The following is a 20,640-nucleotide window of genomic DNA, read 5'->3' as shown; positions in this document are numbered from 1 at the left end:
CAGTTCTGGGCACCACAGTACAAAAAGGATGTAAAACTGTTGGAGAGTGTCCAGAGGAGGGCTATGAAGATGGTGAAAGGCCTAGAGGGGAAGATGTATGAGGAGCAGCTGAGGTTACTAGGCCTGTTCAGCCTGCAAAAGAGGCTGAGGGGAGACCTCATCATGGTGTACAGCTTCCTCACGAGGGGGAGTGGAGGGGCAGGCGCCAATCTATTCTCCTTAGTGACCAGTGATAGGACCCGTGGGAATGGTGTCAAGCTGAGGCAGGGGAGGTTTAGGCTAGTCATCAGGAAGAGGTTCTTCACTGAGAGGGTGGTCGCACACTGGAACAGGCTCCCCAGGGAAGTAGTCACAGCACCAAGCCTGTTGGAGTCTAAGAAGCGTTTGGACTGTGAACTTAGTCACATGGTCCAAAATTTTGGGCAGACGTGTGATGCTAGGAGTTGGACTTGATGATCCTTATAGGTCCCTTCCAACTTGGGATATTCTCTGATTCTATGATTCTATGAACTGAAGGAAATCATGCTTCAGTGGATCTACAATTTAAGGTGCAGACATTAAATAACACTAACACAAGGTAATATAAGATTTTAATATCACACCAGTAAACACAAAACCTCCAGTCACAGAACTCCAATGAAGGGAACTATTATTGATTTATAAAAAGATTTTACTATATAACAAAATGGAGCAGCCACCAAAAGAAAGTGCTGAGACTGCAGCTCTGGCTGCTGTCAGGAGAACATCAAAGAGGAAGGCACCCTCCAGTCTGAGACAGTGATGCCTTCAAGAGTGTTATTACAGAGCTGAAGTGTTGCAAATGGAGTAAAAAATAAGTAACTGTTCTGCAACAAAAATCGTGTAGCTGCTGGGTGAAATGTTTTAAATTTACTGGATAGGAGCATGGGGCCTAACACATGATCATCTGCCAGACAGGCCAATAGACAAAAGAACAGGAGGTAATTATTAGACATTGTCAGGCTGGGAGCAGAGCTGATGACACAGGCAGAGACTCCTCCAGTCACTGAATTATTATTAAAAGCAATGTGAATATTTTGTAACTGTAATTAAATACAAATGCTTCATATCTGGTTTTTTTTGGAAACAAAGCTGTTTTCATTTCTCCCAGAATTATTTCCAGTTAGTGTGTGTTTGTATTGAAGATCCCAACATGAACAAAAAACCTCTCCTTTTAAAATAGATGCATACCGTTTAAGTTATTTGGACATTGCTGGGGAACATGAAGAAGTTGATCTTTTAAGCAACTTGAAGGGCTGACTTCTCTCCCGTCTTTAGGTCACATCACAGCACTGATTTTAAACCAGAAATCAATTGCATATTTCAGAAAAAAATCAGTGCCATGATATGGTTTGTGAATTGCTGTCTTCTCAGAAAGTCGGTGAACTACTTCAAGTCTATAAACTCACCCTCTTTCCAGGGATTTTATTCTATTAACTGATGTGTTATCTTGTTGTTAATTTAACTCAGAATCCTGCTCACTTTCCTCTACAGCTGCTTCACAAGGGCTCATCTGTTCATGCTGTACATCTTTTCCGCCACAGAACTTCTTGCTTACCTCACTCCAATGTGGGACCAAAGCCAGATCCATCATCAGTATCCCTGACTACCTCCAGCCAGAGAGATATTTGTTAACAGGGTGCAACATCTGAGGCCACAACCACCGAGCAGCTGGGACATACTTGGAGGGCAAAAGGAGCCTTGTTGGTTGAAAAAAAATCTTAAAACCAACTTTATATCCCAGACTGAATCACATTTTCAAGTATGTCCTAAAAGCAAAGCATTAAAGACGAGAATACTGTGGCTTTTCATGACGCATAAGAGTTAATTCCTGTAAAAAAAATTATTTGAAATATGACTTGAGCATTTTAGTGGTTATAACCCCAGCTGTTGGAACCATGTGAATGTTAAGGATTCCCAGATTTTGTATCCTAGTTGAAGTTCATTTTCCTATACCATTGTGATAGTACAGAAAAGCCTGAAAACGAGCTCCACAGCTTAAAACTTGAGACAAAAAGGCAGCATTTAAAAATAAAACCAACACAGTATGAACTAATTATTTCATTTTAAATGTTTTTAAAGTTTTGGTTGTTTCTGATTTAAGAGTACTACATATAAATCACATAAAAATTGGTAGGAACATCACTTTATATCACTTTATTGAGAGGGATATACAGCAAAAATAATCATTCACTGCTTGTATAGCATTTTGAGATACTTTGGACTGTAGAAACGTAATACCTAGTTTAGACCAGCTCTTCTATATTGCAACTCTCATTTATTCTATGTATGCCCTTGTACTACTCAACTGAAAAAAAAGCCAACTTAACTGTAAACACAAGTTTTTCCTCATTTTTAATGCCCTACTGTTTTATCAGTGCAGCAAACTAACTTGAGTATCCCATCTCACCACTCCCAATCCACATCCACCAGCTTTTCAGGCTATAAGTTTATTTCCAAATGAAATTCAGAGTAATTGTTTTAATGTAATACCAGCATAAGTTGTGACCTGGGTGCTGGGAAAAGTGTCTTTATATCTCCTGTCACCCTGGCTGAACATCCTGCTGCAAGAGAGGGTTTGAGCTAGGATTTTCACACTTCTGGCATGGTAAGAGGCACTGTTTAAGAATCTGTAGTATAATCACAGTATTTAAATACAGCCACTTGGTGATGTGTTTCCTGAGCGTGTATGCATGGTATAATTTAATTTACTTAAATAGCTATCAGCATTGGTAGATCTTATGTGCATGATCATATAGGACATGCTGGTGATTTTCATCATAAGCCCATAGTGCAAGTATGCACTTAAGCTCCAACTGGGCTTTTACATCCCCTTCTGAGGTGCATTCCTGCATTTCTGTCATGTTTGACAACTGAGCTATCTGGTTTAAAGATAACATATGCATGACTACCTATGGTGTAGCAGCCCCTTTGACCTCTACATAGCAGCACTCTAATCATTTTGAAGTTATAAGTAGCAGCAAAATAAGTACAAATTTAAATATAAAGCATAGTTAACTCTAGAGTTGCTCAGCAGATTATCTCCAACTGCTGTACAGCAACAACACAAACCTGTGCACTAAGAGCATGGAAGCTCCTAATGACATACAGAAATAGCTCATGAATGCAGCCCAGGTGTCTAGCATGCCAGCAGCAAGAAGCAAGTAGAGATAGCTTAATAAGTCACTCTGTGGGCTCTGAGAAGCAATCATAATCAGCTTGTTTTGAATAACATTTGGAGATGACTGGAGCATTACAGGAGGACTCTCACACAAGCACTCTTCATGTAACTGACTTTTTCTGACAAATGGAATGCTCTCAGGTATGAAAGGGGAGTTATCAAGGCTCACTGGATGTCTAAGATGAGACACCTCCAGCTTTCTACTCCGAGCATCAATGTAACTGCACGGTCTCTTTCAATGGCGAAATTTCTCCTCAAGCTGTTAAATCCTTCTCTGATCTGCCAACCAGGGAGGGGGTTCAGAGCTCCTTTGTCTCCAGCAGTTTAACTTAATTCCACTGATGTCTCAGAGTTTGTCAACTACCACTCTGATCCGATCGCCTGGATGAGTGATCAGAGCAGAGTCATCTAATTTATACCAGGAGTGGGAACAAAGCACAAGGTAGATGCTTGCTGAGTCCTTGCTACACAGAAGCCATTTTTCTAGTGCAAAGGAGAGTTCCACAGCCATTCAGATGCAGGGTCATCCAGTTCATGATTGGACTAACTTTGCAATCCACATTTTTGTCAATAATCTTTTTTCCTAATGTTTTGTAACAAGAATTAAGAGCAGTGACTGATGCACAAGTCCATCAACTATGAGTAGTTACCATGGTTATCAGGCAAGTTTCTGGACCCCAGCACTCAAAGGAAAACCTGGAAGTTGAAGAACAAGCTCTCACATTGCCACAGTTTCAGCAAATACCTCACAAGCTGCCCTGCCCTGTCCCTCCCCCAACCCACACAGATGTGACCCAATACAGACTGTTAGCAGTTTCCTAATTTAATAACTTGGGAAGGTTACACCTACAGCCTTCTCAGGAACCACTTCAGCTCAGTCCCAAGAAGTAAAAAGCAGCAGTCTCACAAGGGAAACATCTACAATTCCCTGCTACAATTCACAGCTACAATTCTCACTGCTGCTAGAATAGCAAAGAGATAACCAGAGTGTGATTTTTAAGGATGAGAGCTGCAGGTTTCATTCAGTAGAGCACCACTGTAAAAGTGAATTACATGCAAAACCCCTTTCATGTGGGGTCTGCTGAGAGTTCTGCACACTCCCTTTACAGAAGGATGATGAGAAGCATCATCACCAGGACCAGGGTAAACAGCATAAGATTGATTTTACTTCACTAACTGGCTACACTTCTATTACACTAAAAAAAAAAACAAGTCTGATCACAGCAGCTGTGCAAACACAACTACCTGACCCTTTATACAGATGTGCAAAGAGCCATGAAATACCTAATTGCCACCCAAGTCTCCAACTTCATTATCCCCAACTTTCAAAAAAAACTTCTGTCCCAAACACTCTGATGTTTCCTTTACCACTTTTTCAGCAGTCAGATAAACATCTTGAACTTCTCCCTGATCTCATCTCCTGCCTGAGCTCTCCTATTTTGCTTTGGGCTCAACACTGAACTCAAGTCAGGATGCAAATTGAAATCAGGAAACATGAAACTAAGTGCTTGTGCACTGGAGTTCATGAGAAATAACAGTTCTCATAGGACTTGTTCAGGAAGCAGGGCATGGTTAGAACAGAATAACAATTTTCTGACACTATAGCATCCTTCATGAAAACACATACTTTCCTGGGATAAAAAGTGTTTGAAGTAATAAAAGCTAACAAGAATTGCTTCCAAAATTCAAGGCTGGTTTAAAGAACATCTTAAAAAAATCAGAAAAACAAACATGTCATTGAAACTAAGAAGATCTTGAATAATGACCCTTGGAAGATGTTAGAACAATCTTGATAGCATCTTGCAAGGATCAGGCAAGAGCTGGAAGGTGCCTGAAAGAAGAGTTTTGAGAAAGTCAAAACAGCATTCGTGTATTATGACACTTACCTAACCTGCAGCTCTTTCTTGTTACTTGAATCAAGAAACTCTCCCAAACAGTACTGTTTTGCATTTCTCTAATTAGCTGTACAAAATATAGTGATTAAAAAGAGCAAAATCAGAAAGTTGTTTTTTCCTTGCCTGTGCCTTCCAAGTCAGCAGAAAATAATCTCATTCCAGCCCTTCAGATGTGTGCCATGTGAGTCAGTAACAAAACAGCAAAACATGTCTATTTACTGCTTCTCCAAATCTGTATCAGCATGCCACAGCCATGGGAAGCTCAGGGAACTTCAAAGCATAATGAAGAGAGAAACATGCAACAGAAACATCATTTTCCTTGCACCAGTAGGTCCTTATTCAGTCCTAGAAGTAAATTCATTATCTTCAATCCAATCTGAAAAACAATTGGCTTGACAGCTGGAGCTGCAAATACAGAAGTACATGCAAAATGGCAAGTCAAGCACATGTGAAAACTCAGCCAATGCTTCTCTCATAGAAGGGCCACCTCTCCATGTATAGATCACCACCCAAAATTTAGGCCATCATTCACTTGCCACTCTGGGAGTGGGACTGGTCAGGGAACCCAGCCCTGGATGAGAAATGGGACTGGCTGACAGCATCCAGAATGGAAGTACATCCAACAGGTTGGGCATCCCCAGCAGGACTAAGAGTGAGGCTGGTGGGGACACCTCCTCAGCTCATGTTTTTTTTCTATGCTCAAGAAAGTGAGTTTTATTTTCCCTTCAACCACCACTTATTTGTATAAGCCACCTGTTCCACTTGGATAATTGTAAAATAAGCTCAATAGCACCATAAGCTTCCTAACAGGCCCTGATTTCAAATAGCTTCAAGTTCTAGTGTAACTATGATTATATTTGTGCCATTCTTGTTGCAAGAGCCCTTGCCCTAAACTGGATTGAAATTGCTAAATTCATTTGTTGCAGGAAACCAAGAATACATCTATCATTCTGTAGCAGCCACTGGCTATTGTTGGCTACTTCTGCCCCTACTAGCTGCAGACCATGCCCTGTTACTCCAGGCATGTGTCCTAACAGAGCACATTTTTCACACCCCAAAGCACATCTACACAGTTCCCCTTGCTAGCTGTGATCCTGCAAGGAAATGGAAGCTAACGCCTATTCTGGTAACCTTTCCTACTCCTGTTATTCAGGAGATAATTGCTACCCTACTTTACAGGTCAAACAGAACACTTAATCTTTTTACATTAAGGACAGGGTTCCCATTTGCTCTATTAGGGAACAGGTTTTCACCTCCTATCTTTGATTCAGTTCCTACCTTTGACTTCCACAAAACACTTGATTTGCCAGTAGAAATGACTTTTCCTGCCAGCAGTAGTACCTCAGAAGTAGTTGCTAATATACCTCCCCCACCATTTCAATGCCATGAACATTTGCCCTTGTACATGTCGGTGCTGTTTTGGAAGAGCAAAACACAACTCTGATTAAAGAGGTTTCTGCTTCTTCCCTCCCCCTTCCCTTTCCAAGTTTTCCAAGAGTTGCTCGCGCTAATCACCACAGAGATCTGTTAGCTTCTACAACCTTATTTTAAGATTCATGCTTTTGGAGGTCATTTGACTCATTTATACATCCACAGGGATGGCCCAATTTGCTCAGCTCAGCTTCATAGCCCTCACTTACAGCAGGGCTGCATTATTGGCTTTGATGAGCTCATGAAAAGAGACAAAGCAAAAACTGTACAATACTATGTGTGTGTGTATATATATATATATTCATTCCAACAGAAGCTTCTCTCTCATATATATATATATATATGAGATATATATATATATATGAGAGAGAAGCTTCTGTTGGAATGAATCAGAAAGAGCTGACTACCACCTTATGGCCACTGGAAGCTGCTTCAGTGGAAGTTATACATGTATTGCTGCACCCTAATATTCATGAAGCAGAGAGCACAATAGCACATTTTCCAAAGTACTCAAACCCTTCACAAGAAACATCTTCATGTAAAATATTTTGGAAAGCATTAAAATGGAGATTTCAAATAACCCTAAAACAAGCCAGTGTGAACAGTAGTGTACATATGCTGGTGATAATCACGTTACCATTAGCAGTCAAATGAATTTGATTAAGTAGCAAGGCTAAGAAAAACAGTATAAAGAATTTCTTTTCTGTAAATATTCTTATTAAATGTTATGAGAATCTTGTCATAGAATCATATCATAGAAACCAAAAAAAGCTAAGAAACAGAAAGAGAGGAAAATGACATTTTCTGATTTTGAAAGACTTTGGTTTAAAATGTAATGTCAAGGCCAAGCCAGGGATGGGCAGAAACCACATTCATTTCAAGTCAGAATTAAGAGTGTACCAGCAAGTGTCACTTTTGAAGTTATTCATTTTTGTCCCATAGGGTTAGAGAGTTCCCACTGCTATACCATAGGACCTTACACTTCTAACATGTTCATACATTACACACCTCGACACTGCAAAACAGTTACTCTTCTAGTTTTAAAAGCTGGAAACTGGGGCACAAAGGCAAAACCCTGTTTGGCATTGCCAGGGCTAGGCACTCCAGGTAGATTACTGAAGCACTGCTTTTCCCAGGCAGCTGTTATCTTGCATATTGGAAAATTCATGGATCTGGAACCAGGAGTGTGACAAGTGGCCAGGAGAACCAATAAAGCTGAATAATGTGGACCCCTATGCAAAACCCAACCAGGTGGAGGAACTTCACGGGTGGTACACTTTATTTCTGAATAAATAAAAATGTTTTGATCCAAGTTCATTCTGACTCATTTTGTGAAATTCCTAACGGTCTGTAGCAGTTCCAAAAATACATGGAAGGGAGGTGACAAAAGCCTTACATATCCACCTCTACAGAGGTGGATGGAATTTTAATTCAGGAAAGACTGGCTGAATCCAAGCTAGCAAAGATGGACAATGTCACCTATGGACAATGTCACCTCTTGCTGGCTAGGCAATGCCTACCAAAACAGAACTCCCACCTCAACACATAACACCAGTGGTGGTATTTAACACTAAACAACTTTCAGGTGAATTTTGCACACAATTTTCATTTTGCACTACTTCTCACATTTCAGTTCTATGTGGAAGAAGGAGAAGAAACAGGAACATACCAATACCGAAACTAGAGGTAGAAAGGATCACATGTTCTCAGATTTCTAGAGCAGCTGATAGGCTGTAAACATGCATGCGATTAAGTGAAACATCAAGGATTTTGGATGCTATTCATCTTGATGCAATTTCATGGATACAATTAAAAGATAAAAAATAGAAACACTTCACAGTTGCATTTATAGGGAGTTAATAATTATCTTATGGATAACATCAGTTTGTCAGCATGCAGTAAATGGACTGCTTGTCTTTGTGATTACTATTTTAACACAGGTTTCTCAGGTCATCAACTATGTGCTTAGAGCATCGTCTACTTGTTTATCATCTACCAATCCCTTACAATCAGTCAATCAATGAAATTTTAAGAGAAATCCTAATTCAGTAGACAACCTGTGGCCACACATTATCCTTACAGCCTTTCCAGGTAGTCAACACCACTGTGTATAAGCAGTGGCAATCGAGGGAGAGCTTTTAGTCTAACTAGTACCTTGAATCATGAAGTACCTCAGGCCTTCTGTCTGACAGAATATTACCAATTATGGTGTGAATCTTTGAAACAAACCCACCAAACTGATATTTCCTTGTCATCTGAATGGATTGTTTCAGAAAAATATCCAAAGAAACCTTTATGTCCACCAAAGAAAGTATGTTCTTGTGGGTGTATTTTAATCCTAAAGAGAACTTGACACAGATAGTTTCTGACAATGGTTTGTAATCTCACAAAGAAGAAGTCTGAAGAGGCTTCTGGTGGAAAGCAAGCATTAAATAACCAGAGATTTTCCATTTACCATCCTACACTCTTTGCTGATGCAAACCTCACACAGCTTTTACTTTTTCCTGTACTGTTGAACAGACTAGAATCACTCTTTTTTAACCAAGCTTTAACTAATACTCTTACAGAGGTGACAGTCTACAACTTTTCATTGCACAAGTGTTCATGTTTTTTTGGCTGTTTTGTTGTATTTTTTGAGCTGTGGTAATTGCATTTTTGTTCTTCTACTAGAAACTGTCATTCTGGTCATTTTTTTTTTTAATTATGTGTCTGATTGTGATGTGTGTCAACGATTTAAGTGTTTCTGGAGTCTCTGTTAAGAAAAAACCTCTGTAATGGTATTTACCAAGTGCACGTGTGTTCTGGTGGATTCAACAAGCTTCTAGGCTCCTGCTGCCTTTGCCTGGCTGTAATGCTGATGCAGCCTCTGCTATCATGATATTGGCTTGACCTTCTCTCACCCACACAGGCTCCATGGAAAACAGAGCCACAAGTGCAGTTTTTATTCAAAAACATGGCCATAATATAAGGACTGAGCAACGATATCTTTCTCTTTCTAATTACTGCAACTGAGTACTTGGAAGTGCCAGTGGAGTACAACACCCTAGGTTAAAAAATAAAAAAAAATAAAAATAAAAATAAAAAATAATAATAATGAACAAAAACAAACAAACAAAAAAACACAGGTTGAGGTTTCAATTCTGAACTAGAATTGACTTTTCTGGTTTTCTACGGGAGTCCCATCAATGTTACATTTGTGTTTGTTCTCTCATACTCATCAACGATTATATTTTTTTTCTTTGCCAGCAAAAAAAGCTGCTTCTGCCACACACAAGTCTGTAATTTAGGGATTTCTGCAGAGATGGAGAATCAAACACACATTTACAGTGAACAGGTTTAATACCAGTGGTTTGAATCAGAGAAGTTTTTCCTCAAGTTTTGGTAGAAGGTGTGGAATTTCAAAAGCAGCCCTGATCTCAGCGTGTCATCTTCCTTGCCTTGAGTGGCTCACTTGTTCATCCTGGGAGCTGGTCCTGGTTCTCATCTCCTCTGCATACCTCATGAGAAACACCACCACTTACAAACACACATCTATGTATATGTAAGCATATATATATGCACACACATACTTATATAAACATATAAACGTAGGAGACTGAGGAGCACAGCAACTGCTAGTGAGAAGGAAGGATTTAAGACCTGTAAAAGGACACTTCAAAATGTGCTCCTTGGGGCCAAAGTTTCTCCCTTCCTTATTTAATGGCATAGAAGATTGCTGCATGCGTGCCCAGGAGTGGTTCTTCAAACCAAACGAGATCCCTGCTGAGCAAGGTCATCAAGACGACAGGAGCACCATGCAATGAGAATGAGAGATGGAAAGCATTCCTCAGCTCTGAAGAAGAGCAACACAAATTGAGTGCGAAGCAGGTTGCACTCTGGTTCTGAAAGCACTTATGGGGCTCTGTGACTTGAAAATGCAAGTTGCTGGCAGATGTAGTGTCCCACGTCCACAGGACAAGAAAAAGGTTCCTTCACACCTGGCAGGCACATTTTTTAAACTGTCCACATAGTACTACTCTGCATTCATAACTTATTAAGAACTCCTTTCTGCATCTTTTGCTACCAGTGCTGAAAGTATGTACTTACCCAACATCATTTCCTGTCTTCCTTTGCTTGCAACTGAAGTGCAAGGCAGTGTGGATTGACTGCAGCTATCTGTCAGTGAACTGGAAAAATGTAGTTATGCAAATGGCCCTGCATGGTAGCCAGATAACATGAGACCTTTGAAAGACATGAGAGAAATGTGTGATCCAAACATTCTGTGTTATTATTTGCTCTTAATTACGCATTGCTTTCTAACAGCTGTTTGGCAAGCAGCACTTGTTTGAATGTTGCTGGAATACAGGGTCTTTTAGCTATTACTATGCCATCACTTTGCCCTAATTACAGTTATTACCAAGGACCAGAACTTGACCTGGGCTACATGCCATGGCTGTGCAGAGAAGCACCTTTGGACTAGTGGTGTCTCTAATACTCCTAATATTTTTCGAGGATACATCCTTTCTTATTTGCATCACAAAGACTGTAAAGTACTTATACATGACACTTCTAAATCCTTTATAGTGCATCATGTCAAACAGCCCATTTAGTAGTGACTCCCTGGTATAAAGTAGCACAATACACGGAAGTTGCTATGTCGAATTGTGTCAAAAGATCAGCTTTTTTAGTTCCCCCATAATCCTACAGATAGAAATAGCACATTGTAGCAGCTCAGAAGCTGTTCCAGTGTGGCATGTGAAATGTTACTGCAGCACTATTTTGATGGTGAGTCATCATGCAAGGCAACGAATTAAGACAAATATTGATGTGTCACTAGGTTTTCTATTTTTTTTCTCTCTCTCTCTCTTTCAAATCACCATGGTGGAGAAAGGAAATAAAGCAAGTGGGAGCAAAGCACAAAGTACAGTTCTGAAGCAGCTGATCCATCATTAACCAAAAAATTAGATGCTTTAAAGCTCTAACTTGCATCAAGCAAAGGAAGAACAGTCCCCACTGAGGCTCCCTCTCCTCTCATCCTGTTGCTCCAAAGCTTTGCTGTGATGCAGCATCTACTCCAGGTTAGCACAGCAAGCTGAAAGTAGTAGATCAACTTGAACCTAGGGTCTCCTCACCACCATCAAGGCAGACCTTTGACATTGTTTTGGAATACTCCATGTACATAACCTATAAGACGTGGCCAAAGGGGCTGTTTCTGGTTAAGACTGGGGTTCAGGAGCTCTGGGCTCAGCTCCCAGTTCTGTCACTGGAGTTGGCCTCTTCCAAGGCAGTGTCTGGACAGGAAGTGTGCTTTTATTTGGTATCTAGAAAAACTGCGTAAAGGCAAAAACATGGCACTCCATCCAAGGAATAAAGGGACAACAGAGTGGAAGCAGTGCATCTAGACAAAAACCTTGTTACCTGCAGAAAAGCGTCAGGATAAAATCTTTGCTCCTTTCACAGGAAATTCACATATTCATTTACGTAGATTATTACAGTTCAAATTGGTTATGTAACTGGCAAAAAAATTCACATATTAAGACCCAATTCACATGTAGGCACAAAAATAGAGCTGGCTTACTGAATTCACTTATTCTAGAAGTGTATCATTTATGCAGATGTCAGTGTTTTGTATGCAGCTCCTAGCAGCAAGGAGAATAAACTGATGTCCTGAACCTTACCCAGTTTAAATGAGAATGGAGCTACTCTCATTTACTTTGTATATCTGTCTGAAGAGATTTGTGTTTCAGGCTAAACCCAAGGTAGTTGTACACCTATCTACAAAGGGAAAGTAGAAAACCAGGAGTGACGGTGACATGCACATTATACCAATAACTAATGCTTCACATCCAGTTTCTGTTCTGCTTCTCTGCTTCTTCTGCTTTTCTTCAGCAGAAGGTGATCATTGCCTGTTTGTGGCTAGTACAGTGAAATCTGTGCCAAGTGAAAGCAATCTAATTGTATTTGTTGGCATGCAAATACAGCCTACTATTGCTTAAGTGGCTTTTAAAAACATAGTCCTACTAGTAATTAATATGTGTTATAAAGTGAGATAAAAGCCATATGCAGAGAACTTTCCACTTATTACATATCATATGTATTACTGGCACACAAATCTGGTGCCTGATGTCCGCAGTTAGGTTTCCAGATGCCTTCCAAAGATAAGTGATCAGCTGCTGAGTCCACTTTCAGCACAAAGAAATGGGGTCAAGCCATTTAAAAAGAAGAACTTCAGCAGTGGGCTAAGCATGTGCACACAGTAAGTAGCTCAGCTGGCAGGCAGTTATCTGGCTCATGTCTTTGAAGACCTCACTGGAAACACAAGACCCACACAGATTTGGGATCAAAGCCCCTTTAGAAAGAGTACCTACCTGGACAAGGAGGGCAAGAGGTGTTTTTTTTTTTAGCAGCTGTCAAAGAGTCATACAGGGACACAGTATTGCTCTTGCTTGAATGGTAGTAGGGTGCCACAATGGCTGAGTGGTGTGGTGGTTCTTGTGTTGCTGATCTACAAGCAAAATTAAAGCATCAAATGGAAGGCCTGAATGTTTGTTTGGTGACGGTGGTTTTGTTTTGTTTTGTTTTGTTTTGTTTTTTTCCTCACATAGGACTCCCCCTATGTGAGGAAAAAAACCCAAACCATTCAGGTCTTCCATTCCAAGGCTGGACTTTCCCAAGCAGTTACCTTTCTACAGCATTTGCAGGTGTTTTTGAACTTGAGAGCGACATACTTGTCCTCACCAATGGGCAAAATGAAATATACCTGATGTTGTTGGTTCAAGATAACCTATGCTGCTGCACAGAGAAACAATAGCTGATGATCTTGTCCATCACATGCAGACACTGACATGGTCTGCACACATGGCATCCAAATCTCACTTAATTTTACTGCATCATCTCATGCACGCCAAATTTTTCAAGTCATTCCAAATATCACCCAGAATGAAAGTGTGAGAAGCACAAAGCTAGTTTTTTGTAGGAGTGCTTTTTCCCCCCACAGGTGTGAGCCCAACTCTCACTGTTTTTATGTAGTCTCCTGAAAAATCCTCTTGTCTTGCTGTGTAGGAGGATTTCCTTTCTGATAGCTAATAACTGCTGTTCTAACTGTCTACAGAAGGGTTATAAATGCCTATTTCACAAATACAGTGAATGTTACCTTGAGACTTCAGCATGTATGTGAAACCTGTTTATCTACTAACTGAATAGCTATTAATATTGTTGCATTTGTAGGGTGTCCTCTTTTCAGTTCAGCATTGAATTTGTTCTGAGATAAACAGAGGATTTCTGTCTCTTTTGCTGTCAGCTCGGTACTAAATCCACTTCCTATGAACACTAGTATTTCATGTTTTTCCTTTCATTTGTGGTGATTACTTTATTGTGTACTTATGTCATGCCTTAAACATCTTTCTAGATAACATTCTCTAGCAATATGTCTGTTCTTTATCAGCTGAGACATTTTTGCCATGATGAGATGCACATCCAAAATGCAGCTGGGCTTTGTATTCCTTAGAAAAAGAGTTGATAAAAGTGATGAACAAAAAAAAAAATAGATAAACCCACCAAAATCTATAAAATAAAGATAAAAGAGCTAAGCTATGGATCTGCATTTTCTTCTAAATATATAAATCTTCTCAATGAAATCTCTAGCTGACTCTACCAAATCATTTTTTTATTTCAACACATCTGATGGTAGTAGCTTGATAGTAAGAAAAACATTTCTTTCTCTCCCATAATAAATCACATGACTGTTTAAAATCAAATGATGTTTCAGGGACTCCACACTTGTGAGTCTAATTTCCTTGGTAGCTGTCCTTAATTTCATTGCAGTGCCTGTGCCAACATCATATTCACAGTATTCAGTAAAGAGAGAGGTCTTCAGTCTGATGTCTTCTTTCTCTTCTCTCTTGTAAATCAGTGTGATTAGCTCATCTTGGTTCATCGATCCTGTCAGCTCACTTTTCCACAATGTGCTGTTATAAACTTCCAGCAGCTTCTTCCCTGAAACATCCCCAAGATTCCAATAAAACTCCCCAGTAAGCCCACCGCTCTGTGACTCCTTCCCGGCTCTAATGCAAGTTAGAGGCTTGGATGCTGTTTTCTGCAGGCCAGAATGCAATCATCTTTCTCACTGCATAATATCCTACACTGTTAGTAATCCTCAGTGAGCCCAATGGGACTGTTCATGATGCATTGTGTTGCTCTGGAAGAGAAAGGGTGTCATGGTTCAGCCCCAACCCTGGTCTTGGTCCACCATAAACCCCTGGCAGAAAGTCTACATGTTTCCCAGGACTCGGGGGCAGAGCTTGGTTATCCAAACAGGTTATTTGTAGATACAGTTCTCTCCATGAGAATGCTCACTTGTACCAAGTTTCTTACATACAAGAAAGTTTATAAAATTTGGCATTTTTTTTTAATCAACTGCTAACTACTGAAAATCAGTACTGCTTTTCCAACTCATAGAATCATAGAATGGCTTGGGTTGGAAGGGACCTTAAAGACCATCTAATTCCAACCCCTCTGCCATGCACAGGGATGCGACCCACTAGATCAGATTGCTCAGGGCCTCATCTAACCTGGACTTGAATACCTCCAGGGATGGGGCAGCCACAGCTTTTCTAGGCAACCTGTTCCAGTGCCTCACCATTTGTTGTTGATAACGATATTCCAACAATACTAATCCCAGGACAAATCCCTCAGGGACACCACTCATCACTGGCCTCCACTTGGACTCCTCAACCTTCTCTTCCCTTTCTTCAGAGTATTGACATTTTTACTGTAATTTCAGTAGGACTCACTTCAACTCACTTGTAATCAAGTGGGTTTTTCTATACAGAGACACACAAATCTTCCAACTGTAGAAATTAATGGCAAAATTATTGTTGACTTCAGCAGTACCAGATAAACTGTTTAGAGTAGTAGCTTGGTGAAAAGAACAAATAGGTTTCATGATAGCTCTGCTTCATGCTTACTGTTTTGCATCATATATTTTAAATGTTCAGCTTCTATTAATCATTAACTTTATTTTTAATGCTGTCTTCTTTCACTCCCGGGTGTATCAAGGGCCCCTGTTGGCATTTGGGAGCAAGGAGGATATACTGCCTTCCTCAGAGGCTAGAGGATGTCCCTTGGAGATGTTCACAGAGGAAGTCTAACAAGCTAAAAGGGCTTAAAAAGATTAGAAATCATTAGGGCATGTCAGAAGTTAGTAAATTAGAGACAATTAAGTGCAAACAGGGCCCATCTAGGGGAAATGTGAAGAGTACTTAGGAGGAGTGTTAGCCTTGTGTATGTTTGCTGACACTGGGAAGACTGAAACTTTGGGACTGCTCACTGGGACATACCCATCCTGGAGTTTTGCTGGACCAAGATTAAGTTCTGCAACAGAGCATCTCCCTGTGCCATCTTCTGAATAGACTTTTTTTTTCTTTTTTTCCAGAATACTAAAGATATTTCTATGATCATCGAGTTCACACATGCGAAAAGGAAAGAGAATTAGAAAAGCCAGCTTGCCTCAGCTGGATAGAATTGAGCTCCATGGAAAGACGAGTGAGAGCCACGGTGCTCTGGCTGCAGGATGGTTGGGAAATGAATCCAGAGTGGAGGGAGGATGGCACGTTCCTGCTCTTCATCCAGAGCCAGAGCAGGACCTCTGCGTCCCTCTGTTGAGACCTTTTTGTGCGCTTCTGGGAAAAGCAGCCCCTTGTTTTTAAGGTGGCTTTTAGCCTTTGAGGGGTAAATACAGATTATCAGCTAATCACCCTAAACCTTGAGGATTAATGGATGATCTAATATCCAATGATCTTGTTCAATGTGGAAATGCCATAAGCACCTGAAGCCTGCAGTGCATACATCCTTGATGAATTTTGGCTCCAGTAAGGTATGATAAATCATTTTGCATTTTTTTAAGCAGATCTGCAAGGCAGCAATAACGTTTCCATTTTAAGTGGTCATCACAGTACCAAGTAAATATTTTATCAGTGTTTTACAAACCAGACTCCACAATGGTATATATATTAACAGTGTTAGAAGTGCAATTATTAATTTTTCATATGCTCTTAAAGTGTAATTAATAAAGCCCTGCTTCTTCCCAAACCACAGCAGGCATAGTTTCATGCTTCAGAACAAGTTTCTAGCACTGGAAAGGAGGAGGCCAGCTGCTGGGGCTACCCTCCACTTCCAGAGCTTGCAATGTAGGTGGTGAATAGAGTCAAAATGAACCCTTGGATGCAGACCACCAGACAGTAAATTTGGTGCAGGGATTAATTTGATCCATCACACCTGAGGAAAAAGGGGATTGTGTGCCTGCACAAAAGGGTGGAGGTCACTGTGCCGTGTGCTGCTAGCATCAGCCGTAGCCCAGGGGAGGGTTGCAGTGTTTTCTTGCCCCATACAGATCCTCAGTACATGCTACCCTGCATCCCAGCGCTTGGCTGGCAGTGGAGTGAAGGTCAGGCACATGTCTGTGGACTGGAAAACATCCATGTGGTCATTGTCCTGGGTGAAATCTAAACCCAGAAGAGGCTGCTGTGCTCCATGTGTTTGCAAATGTTGCTGGTGGCACAGCCATGCTTCACTTCCTTGAGTGCTCAGCATCTGCTGGAACACCTGGTGGCCCATAAGCCCATGCCAGGTGGCCTAAGAAGCAGATGCTGTGTGGAAAATGGTAAAGATAACAAAAACAATCTTTCAAAAAGGCTAAAATAATTTTTCCTACATCAAGGCTTTCCTAATGCTTTACCTTGTCTTAAAAGAAATAATAACAAAGAGGGAGATCAGGAGAGAGAGGGAGAAAATGAAAATGCAAAGAAATTGAAAGCAGATTTAAAACTAGGACATGGAACCAAACACAACACAGGCAGAATGAAGTTTGGCTCAAACAACTTTTTTAATCTCTAAGTAAAACCGAACCATTAGTTTGAATGTCTTCTTGACATCAGACTGAAGTGGAACTAGGACATAGATGACCTAAATCTGACCAGAATAAAGAATGAAGTGATTCAGCTTCTAACATTTACACTAAGGTTTTCAGAAACACCTAAGCAGGCTACGTGATTGAAATCTACTGAATTTCCTAAGGATGCAAGTCACAGGGTACTAAAAAGCCATTAGCTACTTTTCTAAATTGTATGATAAACTCCTATTAATCTAAAAAATGCTAATAAAAGCTAGATGTGTAGTGATACCTGAAAATCTGAGCCTGGATGGTTAGAGTTCTTTGCATAAAGTTAAACTTATATACGTGTGTCCATGTTCTGCTTGTCCTCAGCATAAGTGGTCAAATATCTTAAAAAATATGATTGCCAAGCGTTTGCTCTTCTCTAACATTTATTTCCTTTTGTCAGAAAATTAAAGTTTTGACTGACAACTGCAAAGAATGGTTATTGTAGCAATTGTCAGCTTTAGATTTCTTTTTTTTTTTGTCAAAAATTGCTCATAGCTGTTTTCCTTGCAAAATTAAATCCTTTTCTGATCAAGTTTGCTCTTAAATTCTGTACTAGTGACTTTCCAGAGAACATTTGCAATATCCTACAGATCTCTGTCCCTCTGTTCATCTACCTATAAAACCATGCTAATAACAATATTTATCTCCCTCACTCAAGTTTTGTGAAGCTTCATTAAGGAACATTTTTAAAGCACTTTGAGATTCTTAAATGAAGACTGGCCAGACAGTATAAAATTCAATTATGCTAGAAACTAAAAAGCTGTGATTTAATCTTTAGCATCTGGGTAAAATGCAAATCTAAACCATACATATTATAACTGGAGACCACAAAAAAACAAAAAAAGGCAATACAAAAGGCAGAGGCGTGAGCACAGTTAATATGATAACTGCTTTCATATAATTTATCTCAAGTAAATTAGTTATGGCTTGTCAAACTGAATCTGTGGCCAGTTCTGTGGATAACAGTAGAGAAGCAAGGCACTAATGCACGTGATTATAAACAGAGTGGCTTTGCTCACCTAGAGGATTTGAGCCCAGCAATCCAGCAACTTGCAGCAGATGATGGAGAGTTAGGGAGCAGGAACATGAACTTGTATCTGGGCAACACCAGGAAACATATATTTGGAAAAATGACCTTTTTTTTTTTCTTTAATGAAAAAGTGTGTTAGTAAGGACATGTAATTTGAGTTCTAATTGGCTAAGGGCTATTAAAAACCTCTTCACTCCAATTTAAAACATCACTTCTGGGTGACCGCCAAACAGAAAGAGGTAAGAAGACAGCAAAACATACATGTGCCAAAGAATTTCCAAAAAGGTTGTTGTCTGATTGAAGTTTGAGGTTTGTTGCTCTCCTTTGTGTTTTCTTTTCCACAGCTCTCCAGGGAAAACACATGATCACAACACATAAACCATTCATTCTGAAGATTTACATCAAGATCCTATCACTCATGTGACAAGCAGTGGGTTCAATAATCTCCCATGAATCCAGCTTTCCATCTTCCAACAGTAACCAAAACTGCCCTGGCTGCGTGACACAATGGTGTTGATCTAGTATCAGCTTCTCCTGCTGCTTTGCAGCATTTTGTGGTTAATATTTTAGCAGGGTCTAGGAAGGAACTGACATCTTTGTAATGGATGCAAACCCAGCATAAAAGGAGAAAGATCTACGCTCCAAAGTTGTGTATTTCGGTTAATTCAGCATAAAAGTGATCGCTTGCCCTGCCTGCTGCTGGTGGAATAGCTCAGTGGGCTGATCTCCGAGCTCACAGATCTGGCATTATTGATGATGGAAGTGCCCAGGTGATGGGCACTCAGGTTAACGCAATCAACTTGCTACCTCGCTGCTGTCTGCGTGGACAAGGCTAACACACTTAACAGCACTGTATGGTTTGCTGTGCAGTCTATGGCCTGATTCTGCAGATGCTCACACATTCAAAGGGGGCTGCTGACGTCCTTTGTTACTCAAATACATAGGAGCCTGGATGGCGGGAGGATGGACTCCTCACAGTTTGTCTTTCAGAGATTTCCCTTCTCTAAAAGATTTAAAGGAGCAGCAGAGGTAGCTTTGCATTTTCTGAAGACTTAGGTTTCTTTTGAGAATGACATGGACAGAGGTATGCTTGTCTGCTAGGTGGACCTACCAGTGCATCTTGGATATATACACAAGGGTTCGTCGAGTGACTGAGCAAAACACAATGCAGCCTTGCCAAATTTCAGCTGATGTTATGCATCAGATGACAATTATTTCCGCCCTGAAATAATTTCAAATCAAATATATATTTTTCCTCCTTTGTATCCTTATTTTACATCTATCTGTTTTCTTCTGAGTGTGTTGATATTTCTTAAATCTACAAAGAGGAGAGCAGAGGGTTTTTTTAAACGCATATTGCCTATTCTCAAGGGACATCAGTTATTTCTGCTTTCAGTCATTCTTGCCTTGAGCCCCATCCAAGACAGAGGAACAGGAGCATCACGTAGAGAGCACAGGCCAGAGCCAGGCAAAAGGGTTACAGGCGAAGTGATCCTGTGCGATGTGCTATGGTTCAGCTCTTCAGTGAAGAGTTATATGCTTTTGCCTTTACTGAATATTTTATAAGCTAGTGATTGTTTTTGCTCTTGTACCCCAGACTGCTGTGTAGCAGGTGTATTTTAATGAAAAATAGTACTTAAGCGGTCATTTCCTGGTGTCCTATCTTTAAAGCATGAGTTTTGAGTACAAAAATAAGAAACCTCAACATTTCTGATGCAAACTTAACTCTTCCTTATCAAAACACTTATACTACAGCTTACATGCTAACCTAACCTTCCTGTGTGGGGGGAATATTTTGACTTTTTTGGTCATTCTCCTATTTCTTGGAAGTTTTTTATATGACAGAAGATGGCAAAACTGCTTTTTACTTACCTTGAAACAGGAAGACTCAAGGACATGTTTGTGATCATCCCTACTACACAGACAAAACCACTCAGTTCTTCCTTTTTGGACAGCAAAACACATTAATAAATCTTTTCCTTCACAGTATCCAGATATATATTAGGAAGACAATTCTTCCTCCCAGCCATAACACTGCACAATTGTCTAAATGCATTACTGCTTGTTTTAGTTTCTTTTTCTGCAAATCCCTATGGACCACAAGACAAAGCCAAAGATATCAGGCATGAGGCTGATTACAAGTTCTTATTTCAAGAACAATAATTAG

This window comes from Anser cygnoides, chromosome 1 (genome assembly GCF_040182565.1).
Source record: "Anser cygnoides isolate HZ-2024a breed goose chromosome 1, Taihu_goose_T2T_genome, whole genome shotgun sequence".
NCBI classification, from domain to species: Eukaryota; Metazoa; Chordata; class Aves; order Anseriformes; family Anatidae; genus Anser; species Anser cygnoides.
The sequence above is the reverse complement of the archived record's forward strand: the minus strand, read 5'-3'. Positions refer to the sequence as shown.